General features: G+C 47.8%; 1 protein-coding gene across 5 annotated transcripts in view; it reads right to left on the bottom strand.

The window, feature by feature from the left end:
• Adrb1 (adrenoceptor beta 1) overlaps nt 1-18,337 on the bottom strand; it is a 65,575-nt gene that overhangs the window by 1,967 nt on the left and 45,271 nt on the right. For 2 of the 5 annotated variants that reach the window (XM_029472340.1, XM_029472342.1), the window contains 3 exons: nt 14,022-14,100; nt 12,330-12,406; nt 7,212-11,297 (listed from right to left, as the gene is read on the bottom strand). The gene's annotated coding sequence lies outside the window, so the exon portion shown is untranslated. Of the gene's footprint in view, nt 1-7,211; nt 11,298-12,329; nt 12,407-14,021; nt 14,101-18,093; nt 18,282-18,337 lie in introns of those variants that run through there. The other 3 variants (XR_003835550.1, XM_029472341.1, XM_029472344.1) reach the window with 3 other exon arrangements.

Here is an 18,337-nt window from a genome sequence, read left to right as displayed (position 1 = left end):
TAATGCTAAGAGCCTGTGTAGCGCAGAGTACATGTGCTGCTCCTGGTTCTAAACAGCCTATCCCAGTTAGGACTCAACTTCCATTCCAGAGCACTTGATACAGCCAGCAAAGGTACTTGTGACTCTTCTCTCCCACCCCCAATAGAGGTACGCCCAAAGTAGAAGCTGCAGCAGTCTTCTACATGCATCCACTGCCTGCGTTCTCCATTTTTTCCTCTCCTTTACTTAGCCTTTACTTAGCAGGTCAATCAAAGGAGAAAGGTGAAAGGGAAAAGGACTTTAAAGTTAAGAAGTCTTTGTCAACCATTTCCTCTTGTGTTATGACTTGAGGACAAACACCCTCAAGGCTCTGGTGTTGAAGGCTTGGTGGGTCCAGCCACTGAGAGCTACAGGATCCTGAGGGCTTTGTCCCAATCGATGACTTGATCTGTGGATGGGGTTGTAATTTAGTAGCATTGTGGTGTGGAAAGATGAGGAACTAAGACCTGACTGGAAGCAGGTCATTGGTGGAGCAGCTAAGCCCTTTCTCAGGTGTATCTTCCATGCACCTCTCTCTGCTTTGGGGCTCAGCTGCCCCACTGCGTCATACTGTCACACTGTGCCTTGCCACCCCAGGCCCCAGAGCAATGGAGACAGCTCATTACGGACGGAACCCTTGGAAACAGCTGAAATAAGTCTAAACTTTTCTGTCTGTTTTGCACAATGAAACACTAACCAGCATGGGTGGAGTTTGAGCTTCGTCGGGAGTACTTCCATTCGGATTCTGGGGTCTGCGTGCAGCTTGGATAAAGTCTGAACTGATAGGACTTCCAGAAAAAGTCTAGCTGAAGACTCATGGGTAAAAGTATCAAGGTGGCTGAGCAGTTCCATGTTATCTGTTTTTAAAACAGGATTGTAGATCTGTTACAAGGGCATAACAGTGGGTGTGTCTGTACCTGTGCACTGGTACGTGGGTTAGGAAAGAGAATGTTTCAAGGGTTGCCCTGGTTCTCTAGATAGTCTGTTATGTAAATAAAAGGTGATGTTAGCAGTACCGGTGTTTGACCTGTGGAGATCACACAGGCAAGCTTCCTGGCCATGAAACTAATCCTGGCCCCTTTTATTCTAACAGGAGTCTCACCAAGTTGTATAGGCGGCATTGCGCAGTCTCAGGAGACTTGAACTCCTGTCCCAGCCTCGGTGCTCCACCAGGACCTAAGATTGCCCTTAGGAAAAGTTCTTTAAAGCCACATTAAGAAACTGGGGTACACTGCATCTGATTTTTTTCCCAGGTTAGCCCCATTTTTTCAGAGATTCGTTAACAGAAAAAAATAAGGCTTAGAACATTAATATGGTTTCTGAGTATGCAAAGTAGGAATAATCCTGGTTCAGGGGCACCTGGGTAAAGACCAACGTCAAATGCAAATGAGGTCTGCGGCCCTGACTCTGAATTCGTCCCTTAACTGTCTACATGAAGCCTGATCCCTAAAGTCACAAGTCATGCTGGGTAAGTGTGCGTATTTCTTCTCAGTATGAGAAACGCAGCTACACACACGGACACACATCTTCCTCAGAGTTGCTACTGTGTGTTTTATAGTTTACTCGATACATAGAAAGCAAAATAGCACTCGGGGCTATTCTGGTGACACACGCCTTTAATCCCAGCACTCGGGAGGCAGAGGCAGGCAGATTTCTGAGTTCGAGGCCAGCCTGGTCTACAAAGTGAGTTCCAGGGCAACCAGGCATATACAGAGAAACCCTGACTCAGGAAAACAAAAACAAACAAACAAATTACAGCAGGCTGTACAGCTTTTGTTTGTAAGAACGGTTTGTTTTTCCTTTGTGGCATTAAAGAACTTAGTTAAATTCAAAAGACAAACATGCCAGAGGAACTGGGACATCCTAATCAACTGCTCTGAATGGGGCTCAGCCCACCCTGGAAGATGAAAAGGACATTAAGCCTCCCCAGGAATTCACAAATCTGCTGTCTCTCCAAGTTACAAGCCCCACTCCGCAGTAAGTTAAAGACATTTTTAGATCGTTCCCCTCCCCCTCCCCCAAACTGCAGCCAGGGAAAAAGGAAGAGGAAATCACAGATTTGGTTGCCTGTTGAACTCAGTAGAGGTTTGGAGGAGGGAGGGATTAAAGGAGTGGAGCCCAGCGTGATTTCCTGGCAGGCTGGACAATGGGCACTCGCCCCTTCCTTCAGCTTTGCTGTGGGATGCACCTGTGCCCTGCTCTATCCCGTCTGTGACACTCACTGCTTACCTGCCCCATCTCCAGCCAAGGCCACCAGAAAACAAAAGAGAAATGCCTCAGACTTGGAAGAACCTACCTTGCTGCTACTGTGGCCCTTATGCAAGTCTAATCTCTCTGGGTTTCAGTTTTCTCTCAGCAGAGAAAGGATAATGAAGCTTGCCTAGCAGAGAGAGTAGTTCTATGGTCTAAAGAGGAGACTGGGAAAGGGCTCGGAACGGTGATGTGGGTGTCGGACGAGGCTAAGTCTGAAAACCAAAGGCATATGAAAAGTGCTTAAAGGTGACACACATGCCCTCTCTCAGACTTGTTGCTTTGATGGCGTTGCCTTTCTTAAAGAACAGAACACTATGTCAGTGCCTCCATGGAGATCTGCAGTGAAAGAGTTGTGGGTGGACACACCAAGCCGACAGGTTTCCCCTGAGGGATGGTGGGCTTGTATTGTACGTTATAATCTGCTCACAAAACTATTTGCAAGGGTGCTTGCACTCCCTCTGGCTTAGGTTTTCCTTTTGAGGCTCATGTAGCATGAGTGGCAAGCACATGAGAAGCGGGGGCAGTATGTGCACACCTATCTGTTGCCTCAAAGATCCCCTTCAGCATTCTGATTCCCCCCCAGAAGAGGCAAGACCGGAAGGGAGTGTGTGAGAAGGCTGTGGCCAGAAGGAAGCAGCCTCCTCTCAGATCTGCTGTCCAGCTCTACGCTCAGACCCTCGTTTGACACCTACAGCGCTTGAGTTGATGCATGCCACAGCCAGGTAGCACTGGAAGAATGTTAAGTGCTCCGTCTACATCCCTCTTCCCAAATCCCATCCCATGCTCCAGATGTGTCTAGATGCCTGGAATTCCGTTTCTGTTAGCTCTGAGAATTTTGTACGCTGTGTTTTAATCATACATCCCCCCTCCAACTCCTCCCAGATCTACCCTTTTTCCAACCCACCCAATTTCAGTCACCTACCACCCATCAAGACCCAATTTATGCTGCCTAAATATTCTTGGATTTGTGGCCTTCTGGGGCATGATTGGCACCTGTCAGTCGGTAAGAGCTCCCTCTCTAGGAGTGGGACTTCCTGTCCACCTGCCCTCTCCATCCTGGGCTTTGATCTGGCGTGAGCTTACACAGGGCAAGCAGTCCTGCGGAGGTGGTAACAGAGAGAGTATAGGGAAAGAGTTAGGAATGATGCTTGACTAGACCTATTACCTCTGCATCATGCTCTTGACCCACAGTGATGGGATCTTTTCCCCCGTTACCAGTCTTCAACATGTTCAACCAAAAATGATGAGATGCATATGAATGGGAGGGACCTTCATGAGTTAACGAATTAAAGCACTATGATCAGCCATGAATATCACATACCACCCACCAGGAAAACTGCCTCAATGTAATGTCTTACATGAAAGTCTCAACCACTCTAAAGTATGGATGATATATCAGTTATTAATATTTCATTTCAGGCAAAGGGCAACTTGAAAATAGTTTAAGAAGTTATTTTGAAATAGTTACCTTCAGACAGAAGACTTTGTTCTAAATTTAGTTGACAAGCTAATTATCATTCTCTGCCACATGGAATGCATCTTTGAGTTGCTTTCAGTTGCTAACCACAGCACCAAGAAATTTAAGCAGGAAACGCCTGGTGCTTTCCACAGTTTGAGTGACGTGCAGCTGATAGCGGGCATGAGGAAGACTATAAATCATCTAACAGGAGGAGACAACAAAAGGACCTGAGCCTGCACGGGCAGCCTGGGCGTGGGAGGCTTCAGAGGACACAGCTAGCATATCCAAACTTCTCACAAGCATCACCAGGATCCTTGAATCAAAGACCATGAGGGAAACGGAAAGGCAGCTTATCCCAGCAGTCAAGGGAGGTTGGTTAATGGAGATCTGTCAGGGGAACTAGAGTCTCAGAGAAAAGGCAGAGAAACAACAAGAGTGTTTCTGGACATCCAGGGAACTGTCAGTGACTGCATTGCCACACAGTGAGAGCCTTGGGTGAGATCAGCATGTCAGTGCTTTGGGCCACATTGGCCTTCAGCAAGTAGCTGTAGCTCTTTCCTCCTAATAGAAACATCCCCACCTGGAGGGAAGCCCAACGACTCTGGGAAGAAAAGCAACAAACTGACAAGTCATAGGAAGCTCTAGAAACTTAAAGATGGCAAGGTCCCTTCCTAAGGTTGCACACAATAGTGGTTTCTGGGAGAGAAGACATTCCCGTGGGTTAGCTCAGCTGCGTGCGAGGTGTGTCCCGAGTCCTCTCCCATACAGAAGTGAGCTTTGTGGTGAAGCACTGTGAACTCACCCATGTTTCTTAAGTAACTGCAGTAAACCCACTGGCTCTCTAAGCTAAGCCGGGGTGCAGTTGATTCTTTGGTCTAGCCTCAGTACCCTATCTGGAATGATCAGATGTTCTCACCATTCCACCGACAGGCGCACACGTGTGACAACACAAGCTGATGATGATCTAGGAGCACTTCACTGTCATACGTGTCGGGACATATGTAAGCTCAGAGGCTGTGCCTTCTCTCAGCTTCATTCACCTACTGCCATAGCTGTGAAAATGCCCTGTGCCTGTGACGACGACATCCATGGCTAGATGTCAGGCTGCTCAGCCCTAACACAGCACCAGGCATAAAGAGAACATGCATTCTCCACTTACAGTGGCTGGGATCAAGCCAGTGTTCCTTAAGCACTATTTGTTAAAGCATTCACAAGACCAAACTACACAGTGCCAAAGAAAAATTAATATGAGCGTAGGAACAGTTATCACAGTGGATCACCGTGTGGTCATGTTTTCCTGGGTAATTGAGATTAGCTTGTACAACACAAGATACAATTTACTCTGCAGGTCATTGCAGAAGATGATGCAGAGCCCCCACTATGGTAAAATACAGAAACGACACACATTTCTTGCCAGTGTAGTAGGACTGCTTCCTGCTGCTTGCCCGTTTTTCAGCAAGCAGGTTATGGGAGTGGACACTGGCTCCGCAATGACAAACCCTGTCCTGGCCGTGGGCTGCCCTGTGATATTGGCTACACTTGAGCTGAAAGAGGACTCCACAATGACAAACCCTGTCCTGGCCGTGGGCTGCCCTGTGGTATTGGCTACACTTGAGCTGAAAGGAAGGAAGAGCTTAGATGTGCGCATCCAAAGCAAAACCAAACACCACTGTCTCCAAGAGTCTTTTGTATACAGTTTTTAATCTTAGGGATATATTTCTGTATTTTTAAAAATTCTGTTCCCTGTAATGAAAAGTTCCCTTAGAGATTTTGCTACAATTCCGAAGATACATATTCTTGTAGCTCAAGCCCATGCGAGTACTGAGCTTCCTTGTTCATTGAGTGGGAAAGAGTTAGTTTCTCATGTTTAAATTCCATTACCTATTATAAAGTAAAGACGGGACCTTTACAGACAAGATCTGCCTGAGGTTGGGCCCACCCACACTGCCAAGGAAGGAGGCAAGTTCATGGTGCCACACCCACCCAGAGTTTACCCAGATAGAGATTGACAAGGGAGGAGACTTTATTTTGGTGATGCAGCCTCTGGTAAGGTTGCCTGCACTTGTACGGGACCCCAGTGAAACTCAGAAGGTGACACACAAGGACACAAACCTAGAAGGGGAACGTCTGGTTGGGACTAGAGTAGAAGAGAGGCAGGAATCTGCATGAACACAGTGAAGTGCATCATGGGCATGTATGGATGTCATAAAAGAGCCCGTTACTAGATAGAATTAATACATGCTAATAACAAAAGATGAGATTGTCTATGTAGGCCCAGGATTTCAAGACCAAGTATAGTTGGTGACATTTCTTCTAACCCAAGTAGTTGGTATGAGTCAAACGTCTGTGAAAGTTGAATAAAAGGTATAAAGAAGTATTTAAGTAGAAAAATAATTTATGGGTGTAACCAATTACTGCCTCATTGTCCCATGAAGAGAGGACGTCGCAGAAAGCCTTTAAGCAACCTCAAGAGAAGTGAGCATACAGTCCCCTGCCGCCCATCCCTCGCAGTGGTGGTAATTTCAGCCATTCTCATGGCCCTTCCCTGGGAAGACACACTTTCCTTAGTGAACAGAATGGAAAGTGACTCAAGAGGCAGGCTGGGGCAAGAGCAGGTAGCAGGGTTGTCTTTAAAACTTCAAGTGGCTTTAAGAAGCAGAAGCCATGGAACTAAAGGGTTTCAATTCAAGCCAAACAATAGACAGCTCTACAGCTCTACGCACACTTGAAACTCTGTAAATACGAATATGTTTTTATGCTATCATGTTTAGCTTGGGGACTCAGTGTTTGTTTCCGTGTTGGAGGAGTTTGTCAAAAGCCGACTTTTTTTTTTTTACTGTTTACTAATGGGCTTGATTGTATTCATGGGCTCTGTGTTTGACCTTGGACCAGGGCTTGTCACTTCTGCTATACCAGTTACCATTAACAGACTCATTCACAGAGCCTTTCTGGGAAGTCTTAACCAAAATGTTTTGTTGCTCAGAACATGCACGTAAGTCCCATGTGTAACTCACTCCTGGCTTCTCCTCCGATGCTGAGACATCTTGGCATTATGAAATTGCAATAAGCCTGGATATCTGCTTTTTTTTTTAAAGATTAGAAAAGCATTGTGTGTGGTATGTGTATGTGTGTGTGCCACATGTATAGACACCCATGGAAGCCAGCATGAGACATGTTGGAACTGCAGTTACATATGGTTTCAAGCCATCAGACATGAGTACTGGGAACTGGATTTGTGTCCTGTGGAAGGCAGCAAGTGTTCTTAACTGTCAAGTCATCTCTCAGGCCCTATCACAGGGTATTTTTAATTCCTTAATAATTTAATATGTGGAGAGATGGCTCAGTGGTTAAGAGCACTGACTGCACTTCCAGAGGTCCTGAGTTCAATTCCCAGCAACCACATGGTGGCTCACAAACATCTGTAATGGGATCTGATGCCCTCTTCTGGTGTGTCTGAAGAGAGCAGCAGTGTACTCATACATAAAATAAATAAATCTTTTAAAAAATTCATCTGTATCTTGATCTATCAACCCCAGCTCCTCCCTCCTACTACTCCTGGATGACCCCAGCACACACCTCAGTACATTTATGTCTTCCTCCTTTTTCTTCTCCCTCTCCTCCTTCTCCTCTTCTCCTTTTCTAAGAACCCACTGGATCCAGCTACTGCTGCTTGAGTGCACATGTAGCCATACTCAAAAAGAAAAATGACAACTCCTCTCCCAGCAGCTGTCCTTAGCTCCTTAACTGGGCTTGGAGACTCGTGAACCCATTTCCACCCATGCTGGAATTGCTGGCTGGCTTGATCTTCTGTAGGTCTTCCACAGGTAACCATGACTTCTGTGAGTGCAGGAGTACAATAGCCACACCATTTCCAGAACACAGCATTTCCCAGCACCACTCCTGTCCTCTAGATCATCTTCCCATTCCCCTTCCCTTGGTGTTCCTTATTATTGTGGAGGCGATACACTGTCCCCTTGTGGAGGTGATATACTGTCCCCTTGTGGAGGTGATACACTGTCCCCTTGTGGAGGCGATACACTGTCCCCTTGTGGAGGCGATACACTATCCCCTTGTGGAGGCAATACACTATCCCCTTGTGGAGGCGATACACTGTCCCCTTGTGGAGGTGATATATTGTCCCCCTTGTGGAGGCGATACACTGTCCCCTTGTGGAGGTGATACACTGTCCCCTTGTGGAGGTGATACACTGTCCCCTTGTGGAGGTGATACACTGTCCCCTTGTGGAGGTGATACACTGTCCCATTTCTGGCTCTGCACTCAACATTTATTCTCAACGTTTTGACCAGTTTTGAGTCTGCATTGACTGCTGCCCACTGCAAAAAGAAGCTTCTCAGACCAAAGTAGAGAGCAGCACCACTCTATGGGTATAGCCATAAATATTTAGAAGACAGTTTGACAGCATATTCACTTGGTAAGGCAGTATAGTGGGGTCCCATGATATGGCTTATGACCACCCCAGCCATGAGACATGCTTGGAATGACAGGGCCCTTGCACTGTGCAGCCAGTTTACATGGCTTCTGATGATCCAACCACAGGTCCTCATACTTTCCAGGCAAACATTTCTGCCTACCTTCACCTGCGCCCCAGCCCTATTTTAAATTTTTGTTCTTTTGCAGTGCTAAGGATCAAACCCAGGGCCTTAGACATACTCGTGCTCTGCCACTGAGAAACAGCCACAGCCCCCAAGACTGGACTTGTGATCACCTGAAAAATTAGATAAGTTAGTTAAAATTGCACCAGAGGAATATGAACAAAGCAGTGGCCAAATGGCTAAGAATGTATATATTAATTAGCATCTGCCTGAGCATAAGTCTCGCTTCTGTCACCGGTTTGACCTTGTGTCATTCTCCTTGTGTGCAGAGGCTGTCGGTAGGAGATACACTCCAGGGAGTTCTCTGAGAATCTCTACTGCGGCATCTGGATGCAGTGAGAGTATCAAGAACCTCAGAGCCGATCTTGTAGCGTTGAATAAATGTTTGCTGTTGTCAACACGGACTTCAGAGCACCAGAGTAGAACAGGGCTCGCTCTCAGAGGCCCGCCCGAGGGCAGCACAAGGCTTCAGGCAGGGCAGAAGGCTGTAGTCAGGAGAACAGCGTGATGAACTTGAAGTCTTTGCTACCTCCTCAAACAATTCAGAGAGCAAGACATAGAGGAGACACAGCATGGAGTCCTGTTTCCAGGGATAGAGACTGCAAGGATGCTTTTTACAGCTGTGAATGGCTTCTGTGCTAGGAAGCACACTCATAGGAGGAAACAAGTTGTCGCTTGTCACAGATTACCAGGCTGCATCCCCATGGTGAAGTGTCTGGCCAGCATCATGGCACAGATTCAAAGTCAGTTCTGTGGAGTGGGCCTTTCTCTGATGGACCTCTTGAGATGGGCTTTTAATTAATGTGCAAATGCACACAGTTGCCATTGAGTGTGTTTGGAGGCCAAAAGACCACTTGTGGGAGTAGATAGATAGATACACTCCTTCTGCCAAATGGCTCTTAAGACTCCAACTTGGTGAGAAACACCCTCACTTCCTGAACTGTCCCACTGACCCTTAAAGATGGCCGATTTAGAAAACTCAATTTGAACGAAAGAAAAAAAATCTAGGAACTCCATCGGAGCGTGGGAACTCCAAGTTCATCTGAGAGGGAAGTGTAGGCTGGTGCCACTAGATGGCAGAGGAATGTTACCAAACAACCAGCTGTCACCACCCAGCCCTGGGAGGATCTCTCTTCAGGCTTATCAACCTGGCTGTCTTCAGGAGCCTCAGGTATCTGAAATGTGAGCTGGGCTTCTTGCCTTCCAGAGTCAGGTGACAGACAGCCTTAGAGCAGTCTCAGCGGCAGGCACTAGCCCAACACAGTGTGTTAGAGCATGGCTTCACTCTCGCCCAAACTCTAACCCAGAAAACATCAAGAGCTTCTTTGAGAAGTTTACTTCCTACTCTCAAGGGTAGACATTTGGAAGAAAGGACAACGTGCTTACAGGCGCTTTGCCTGAACCACTGTGACGTCCTCTTCCTGCCTCACCCCGGCCAGACCTACATCTCATCCTTCTGACTCCAGCAAGCGACTCTGCTGCTCTCTCAGTCTGTAATTTCTTAAGCTCAGAAATCGTTCTTTTGGGACATTAAACAGAGTTGCTGGTGCTCTGAAATCTGAGAAGCTGGTTTGAATTGAATCTGAATGGTGTTACCAAAGGCTCTACTTTCTGTTGTTTGGAAGATAAGGCTGTGAGCCTAGCTGGAAGGGCTTTGTTTTAAACATCTAAACTCTAGAGCAGCTGCCTCCTGTCCAGGAAGAGTTCAGGGTGGGAATGACCAAGCAGTCTGTAAACAGCTGTTTTTATGAGATATTACAACCAGCAGAACCAGCCAGGAGAGCAAGGTGTGGTCTGCGGAGGATTCATAAACTTTAAGGCAGTGTGAAGGAACACAGCAAGGCGGCTTCTCACGCCATGCCTGAGAACTGTCCTGTCTGGGCAGGCGCTACATTCTCACCCCCTAACATAACAACCGAAGGACGTTGTTCACCCAGCCAGCCTCTCTGTGAATGAGAGTCACCTTATCAAAGGGAGCTTTCTTGCAAACAACCAAGAAGTATCTTGGTTTGGTAGGCAAACCCAACTTTGTCTGCAGTGGATAGCTTCCTATTAAGCCAACAGAATCGTTGTCGTTCCATTTCAAAGAAATCCTACCTCCCCTCTAGTGGGGAGCTGGGCGCCCCTCCTCTGGCTTCCTCGAAAGGGCTGGAGCAGTTGGTGGATCAAAGGACACCAGTGAGGGAGCACAGAGCGGCCAAGGGCGGCTCCGGGGCTGCGCTGAGCTCAAAGGCGGGGAGGAGCCGCACCCTCACTGCAGAGCTTCTCATCCCTTTGTCCTGTTGTCTCCGTGGGGCTTTGAAAGGTGCCATCCAAGTGGCAAGCTGGGAACAGGTCCCCTTTGGAGCCTGCAGCCAGCCACTTCTTTCTGTCAGCGGCCCACCACATCCTCTCCCCCGCCCCCGCCTTTGATTCCCGCGGAGTGGCCCACTGCTCCGCCCTCCTTTTTCCTTCAGGATGCTACACTTCACCTGGCTTTGAGGACTTTCCCAGGAGCAGATCTCTTCGTGGGCGACTGCTGGCCTCCCAGCGCCTCCCTTCTGCACCCGTGAGGTCCCTAAGATCCGCTGAGCCAGAAGGAAAGCAGCCCTGGGTTGCTCCCTCTCTTCCAGTTTCTGACTTGGAATCTGGGGGACTCTTCCTCCGGAAGCTATTTCCATCCGTGTATAGCTGGAAACATTGCTGGAGCTTTAATGATAAGTTTAGTGGGATGGGGTTCAAAAGGCATCACACTCAATGGTAGCGAGATTTCTGAGCACAGTTGTCAAGGCCCTCGGTTCCAACGCCAACACTGCCGTGATCACCTCCCTAAGAGGTAACTAGAGACTTGCAGCAAGTGGAAACACGCGCCCGGCTGCGTGGCACTGGCAGTCTGAGCAGTTGTTCTGTGGGAATCGTGAAGATGGGCAGTCGCCTCCCATTCCTGCACCTCGCTGTGATGCTTGATGACGGTCCTAAGTGTGACATTGCACAAGTCACTATAAGTGGGGGGATGGCTGCTCCTGGCACCCCCAATAGGACACGTCTAAGATTCCCACAACTCCAGAGTTACCGTGCCATAGCCCAGGCAAGGATCTAACTCCATCACTTGGCATGGAGATCACAGATTGGGAATTGGCTTTTATTGGTATATTGGCACCACTGCCAAGTGTATGTGTTTGTTGATATGGATCTAATGACCTTCCTGAAAGCTACAAAGATGTTAATAAGAAAATGGCATCCCAGACTTCTCATGAATCCAACCCATTATCTAAATTAATGAGCAAGAACATGGGTTCTCAGAACCCTTAGCTTTTGGCCCTCGAGCCAGGCAGGATGCAATGTCATTATGTCTGGTAGACCTTAGGCAGAGCCTGGCTCCAGAACCAAAAGTGAGTGTGCTGCTGCATCTGTGAGTATGGACTATGTCACTGTCACTTTCAACAGTTACTATCTTAGCCAGATAGTGAGATGTCCGCCTGCTGGGAAAGTCAGCTTGCACTCCCTGCCCCCACCCACTTTCAGGAGGGACAAATGTAGCTACAGCCCTGTAGGCAGAGGGAGTGACGGGGCCCATGTAGAGGAGACTCCTTAGCCACCCATTGTGGGGCCACTTCTGTGACAGAGGAAGTCTTGTTCCTTGTGGTTTGAGGACATTCTTTCCGGGGTTAAACCCAGTTTGGAGCCTGTGAGCCTCCAACCCCAAGGCAAGGAGGAAAGAGAGAAACGGGTTCCTCGTGTAAAACCCTGCTCACACCCGAGTTTCAGTTCCATGTCCCAAAGCAAAGCAAAAGACCACAGACTGAAGTCACCAGGAGGCAGCCGACAGATCAACAGCTGGCTAGGGAGGGTGCTGGGGCGTAAGTGTGTTGGCCAGAGGGCTGTTCTCACGGGCCTTGGCTCCACTGAAGATGGCAGGTTCTTTGTTTCCTAAAAATCCTTGTCATTCTCTGTCTGGTGCTGAGACACTGGATTCTGGACAAACCAGGACAGAGAAAGAGGCTTACCTTAGCTTTCCTGTGGTTGGACTGTGGAACAGGGCAGGAACATTGGAACATCCTCCCCCATGCCTGGAGACATTTTGCTATAAATAGGATTTGAACAACATGGCGGTCAGTCAGTGAGAGAACGGCTGTACATCACCAGCTAGCTATGTGGCAGAATTAGTTCCCATACGCAAAACATTTTATTCCATAAAGGCTTTACAAAGTCTAGGGCTTGAGAAATGAAGTTCACTCTGGCTCTTGCTAAGTGTGAGACCTCAGGAAAGTTTCAGAACCTGGGAGTCTGTATTAGTCTGCAGTAGCAGCCATAATAAAATACCAAGGATTAGGTGGCTTAAAATAGAGGACCCCCCCATATTGAAAGCCAAAACTTCTGGACAAAAGTGTGGGGAGAGGTTGGCTTCTTCTGTGGCAGGCCTCCCTCCCTCTTGTCTTTGCAGGACTCTCTTGCTGTGTGTTCACGTGACCTTGCCTGGGTGTTTGCATTTGTACTCTAATCTCTCTTTATAAAGACACCAGTCAGATTGGATTAGAGCTCACCCCAGTGACCCCATTTTAATGTAATTACTTCTTTTTAAGGCGCCATCTCAAACATAGGTTCATATCCCCGGGATTTGGGAAGGGCATGATTCTGTTTCCTCACTGGTAAAATTAGAATCAAACTCGGTTCTCTTTTCTTGAGATGCAAATGAGATCAAGTAAGAAAAGGAACTGTGGAGGGTTCCAAGTGCTATAAATAAAAGCAGGCTGTCACTCTATAGGTAGGACAGAGAGCTCACCACAGAGCGTCTGGTGGGTGGGTTGGGGTCTGTGGACATTTCAGTCTCCGCACACCTAACATTTGGAGACCAAGTTCTGTTTGGAAAGACAAACTTTCGATGATACAAAAATGGCATGTCTTCTTGGGACTTTGAGCCTTGAGAAATAACACCAGTCCTTGTATCCGTCCCTCCTCACCAGTTACATACATATTCTGTGTCAGACGATGCAAACGGAAGTAAGGCTGCTGCAGTCCATAGGGATCTGGGTGGGAAGAGGACTTCCCACTGGCTGCTGTGACTCCCTGGGAGCCTCACTGAGCAGTCTTGCCTTCCTTCAGCAGATTTTGCCTAACCCTTCCTCAGTCACCAAGGCTGTTCAGGACCTGGACACTTGGAGGTCAGCTTGGATCTGGGACTGAGGCTGCATGGTCTAAAAACTAAGGCAGGGGCAGAATTCAGGTTCTCTACTCTTCCATGTCTATTACGGGATAGCTGACCCAGCGAGATCATTCTGGATTCTATGAAAACCAAGAGCCAGTGATGTCTGCGTACAGAAGCCCTAAGAGTTTACACTTGAAATGCAATGGTGTCTCTTCCCACCCAGACCCCTATGGAGTGCAGCAGCCCCTCTTCCGTTTGCATCGTCTGACACAGAGCATGTATGTAGTTGGCGAGGAGGGACGGATACAATGACTAGTGTTATTTCTCAGTAACACTATAATCATGAAACGCTTAGAAGACTCTACAATATCTAAAAGACTTTAAGGCTATTAACACTTGCTTTTTGATAGCGAGAGAAGCATCAGTAGTTTTGATTACAGAGTTTTGGTCAAGGGTTGGAACTACAACCCAGGCCTTCTGCACACTAGGCTGGTGCTCTACCACTGAGTCCTCTCAGATACTAGAACCTTGGCCACCAAACTTAACTTCTTACCTTGAAACTCCAGGCTGTTTTGCAGGGGAGGGCATTGTTTTCACTTGGACTTCAGTCTTGCTGTATTCCCAAATCAGAACTGGAAATGGGAATTATGAAGCCAAAAATATGAAACAGCCTTAGACTCTTGGTTAAAAACATCCGTGGCAACACACGACTAAGCTTCCCTCCCCCCAGCCTGACATTTGATTGTAAGAGGAAAACCGCAAGCCAAACTTAGCGAACAATGTTATAATTAACTCACAAGCCCTCTTGGGCTCACCAGTGGTTTTTAGGTCTCAGACATGATGTCGGATGTTACTTAGTAGCGATACAGGAGGGAACAAAGCCACACTTTGCTCTGTCACTGAACAGCAGCCCCAGCCCGGTTCCCTCCCCTCTCAATTATTCAAGATGGAGTTTCCAGGCACAAGGGAACCATTTGCATGTGATTCATTTACATACATCAGGGACAAAGTTATATGTTTATGTTATGTGGGGGTTCTTAACAGCAAACAACAAGAGTCAAATCTGACCCTCTGAGGAAGAGATGGGATTGTATTAGTACCACACGACTCCCAGAATCCTTGAAGGTTGAAGCTCAGGGCAAAACGTCAGTAGCAAATTCCAGCCAGTTACAGGTGTTCTTGGACACTCACTGCCTTTATCTTTGGTAGTGTCGCTGCAACACACTCTAAGGCCTTCCTTCCCACTGGGTAACGTGCTTGTGGTGGCCTCCTGCCTGTCAGCATGACCCCAAATTTTAACCAGGCTCTCTTCACCTGGAGGTTTAGCTCCCATCCTGATGCCTGTTGCTTTTGCCCGGGCTAAACCTGTTCTGTTGACAGTGGTATCCAGGCTTCATCTTGATTAGTGTTTAAGCAGGAATCCCAGACAGACCATACAGAGACAGAAACCCCTGGGCTGCGTGTATTTATGCTCAGTTCTGCCATGGGCTTCAAAGGCAACTCAGATTCTTGGCCTGGTAGAACAACCTCATGCATGTCTCTGAGGGAGGGACAGATGCTAAGCCTCAAGAGGACGGTGTAGCTTACACTTACACTGAGAAAGAAAACTCTCACAGAGGCATTACAGAAATCATTTGCATACACATAAGCTGTGGCCTTGTTGGAGTAGGTGTGGCCTTGTTGAGGTAGGTGTGGCCTTGTTGGGGTAGGTGTATCACTGTATGTATGGGCTTTAAGACTCAGCTTCCTGGAAGCCAGTATTCTGTTAGCAGCCTTCAGATGAAGTAGAACCCTCAGCTCCTCCTGCACCATGCCTGTCTGTATGCTGTCATGTTCCTGCCTTGATAGTGGGCTGGACCTCTGAACCTGTAAGCCAGCCCCAGTTAAATGTTGTCCTTATAAGAGTTGCCTTGGTCAAGGTGTGTGTTCACAGCAGTAAAACCCTAAGACAAATATGAAGTGTGACAGACGGCCAGCTTGAGGACTGCTCTGCTTCCCCAGCCCTTCCACTGTGCTGTTCATAGGGAAGGAAGAGCTATTCTGTACTTCTCGTAGGAAGAGCTATTCTGTACTGTGTCCTGACAGTCTGGCCTTCTCTTATTTACTCCAGTGGTTCTCACCCTTCCTAATGCTGTAACCATTTAATTCAGCTCCTCGTGCTGTGGTGACCCAACTCATAGAATCATATTAGTTGCTACCTCCTAACTGTAGGATTGATACCTTGTGGGTTGACTGAGAGAGAAGGTGGTGGATGCCTGAGGCTGGCTGGTTGGAAGGCCCTAAGGACTGAAGTGGGAGAAGACCTGTTTCAGCCAGAAGGCATTACACTGATCAGAGGCACGTCCTCTGCGAGGTCTGGTTGCCTGGAGACTGGAAAAGAAAAGACTACTGGCACTTAGGGCCCTGATGGCCAAGACATGTACCACTGAGACCCAGTCTAGCATGCAAGGGGGAACAAGCTCCCACTCTATCCTCAGCAGCACTAGAAGCAGCCTGGGCTCAGGGAGCAAGCAGAGGTCACGTCTGAGGGAAACACAGCACCCACAGGATTGGGGGTGTGGAGGAGGGGGAGGGGAGGAGGAGAGAGAGGAGGGAGAGGAGGAGGAGGAGGAGGAAGAGTGGTACATGCCCAAGCACATGGTGATGGGAGATGACCCAGCTGAGCATCACCACCAAACTGAAAGAATTGCTTAGGGCATGGCTCCCTCCCAGGGTTTCCTCCATAGCCTGAGTGGAGGTGTTGCTTAAAAGAGAAAAACTGATTTCCCCCCAGACTCCACCCCCCCCACTTACCCCTCCCCCCCAAATCCTTGATATAATGGTTGTTCTTATTTGCCAACCTAAAGGAATTTAGAATCACTTAGGAGATTGTGAGGACGTTTCCAGAGAGAACTCAGGCAGGAGACTGACCACCTTCTGATGAGTGGACTGAGGGAGAGGTCTTGTCCCCTGCCTGCCTCTACTTCCTCCCAAGCAGGAACGTCTATTGCCACCACCACCGCTGCAGCTGCCATCCTCCACTGGCCTCACGCTCCAGTTCTTCAGCCTTCAGCATGGACCAAAGGCCAGCAGCTCTCCAAGAAATGCCCCTGGCCACTAGATAAGAACTTCTGAGGCAGCCAGCTTTGTGGGCTGAGTATCCACTGGGTTCTCAGCCTCTCCAGTGTGCAGGCAGCCATTGCTGGACACTCCACCCTTATCTATTGCTTCTGCTCTTCTAGAGAACCCTGCCTAATATACTTGGGAGTGATGCTGCTGGGACAGTGGAGTTAGTTTCTGTTGACCCTTCACCCAATCTCTGTGGTTGGTATCTGTTCCAGTCTCAGACTCCATTTATCCCAACTTCCTTCCTTAGAACATTGTACTATTGTAGAATAACTCTGGCTGTCATCTGATTCTCCGCTAATTCTCTCTAGCCCAGGATCTACTCTAGATACCGTCTTGTCCCTAGTTGCCATGTCCGCTCTGAACAATGCCATTAACTTAGCCTTCCTCCTTTTTTTTTTTAAATGACTAATTTTGCCTGATCTACAATGATCTTGTAGAATGTCCCCATACCTTGGGATTTTCAAGATTTTTCTCACAATTAGAGGGGGTCACATAGGATCTGGGGGAGAATAATGCCTTCTCACCGGACGGACAGCTCAGGCAACCCACACAACATCATCATGTGTGCCCTCCTCCGCTGTTAAGGGTTTCTCTAGGGTAAAGAATATTTTTTTCCTTTTCATTTTCTAGTCTCTATAAGCACTCTGATCCTTTTAAATTTGCAATAGAAAAAAAACAAAACAAAACAAAACAAAACAAAAACAAAAAAAACTGATGCGACTTGAGGTTGAGGGCGAGGAAACAAATCAGTGGCCCGGTACCTGGGTAAAGGTTTTCCTGCAGTCCCGTGCGAGAGCAGAAGTGGTAACTCTAATGGTAGGAATTTCAGGATGGGTGACAGTTGGGTGTGGGCGTGTGAGCTGGTGAGACAAGTGTAAGCAGCCTTTCCATTCCTCTACTCACACAGCGCCCTGCTCCTCCTATATATAGGGTGAGACCACGGAGTATACTGTTTATAAAATCTTCATACAGATTTGAGAAGTTAGCACTCCCACGCACAACGGAGAAATGATCCTACCATTTATTTTTCTAATTCGGGGGTGTGAGTGCAGATTCAGGAGGGGCTGGTGATCATTCACCCAGGGTACTCTGAGCATCCGTGGTTGGGGATTTACCAAAGAGAAATAGGATCGTTTATCTGAGCATCCATGGTTGGGGATACACCAAAGAGAGACAGATTCCTTTTCTATCCAAGTACAATGAGAAGATCACTCCATTTCAAAAGCAAGACCCTTCCCACACCCTTGGCTGCATCAGGGAGAAATGAAAAACAGCATCACATGTCCTCCTTGGAGGTCATGACACCTACATGCAAAGCTACTCTGGCCTTGGTCACCTGAGGTTTCCCGGCACTGCTTTTCTCCCCCCACCCCACCCCCACCCCTTGCTGCTGCTGTTCCCACGTCATGGATTTCTGGGCTAAATACTCCACAAAGCAGGTACTTCTCTGGTTGAACTCCTAACACCCCATGCAGCATTCAGAGCGTGTGAAATGACAGTCAGGTAGATGGCGGGACATGGCCGAAGCTGTTTATTGAGCTGCTAACTTGTGGAGAAGCAGTGGATTTAGCAACAGATCTGGAGAAACAAAGTTTGCTGATGTTTATTCAAGCGCTGCTGTCAATCAAAACTGAAGTCCATATCATAACAGCCTTTCAATGTACGCTGGAATAGGAGGGGACGATGGTCCTCAGAAGGTCGGAATCTGGCAGAAATTGATAGATATTTTGAGAATTTGGATGGGTCTCTGACGTCAGGAAG

Source organism: Mus caroli, chromosome 19 (assembly GCF_900094665.2).
Source record: "Mus caroli chromosome 19, CAROLI_EIJ_v1.1, whole genome shotgun sequence".
Lineage (NCBI taxonomy): Eukaryota > Metazoa > Chordata > Mammalia > Rodentia > Muridae > Mus > Mus caroli.
Note: the sequence above shows the minus strand (reverse complement) of the source record. Positions and strands in the feature narration are given on the sequence as shown.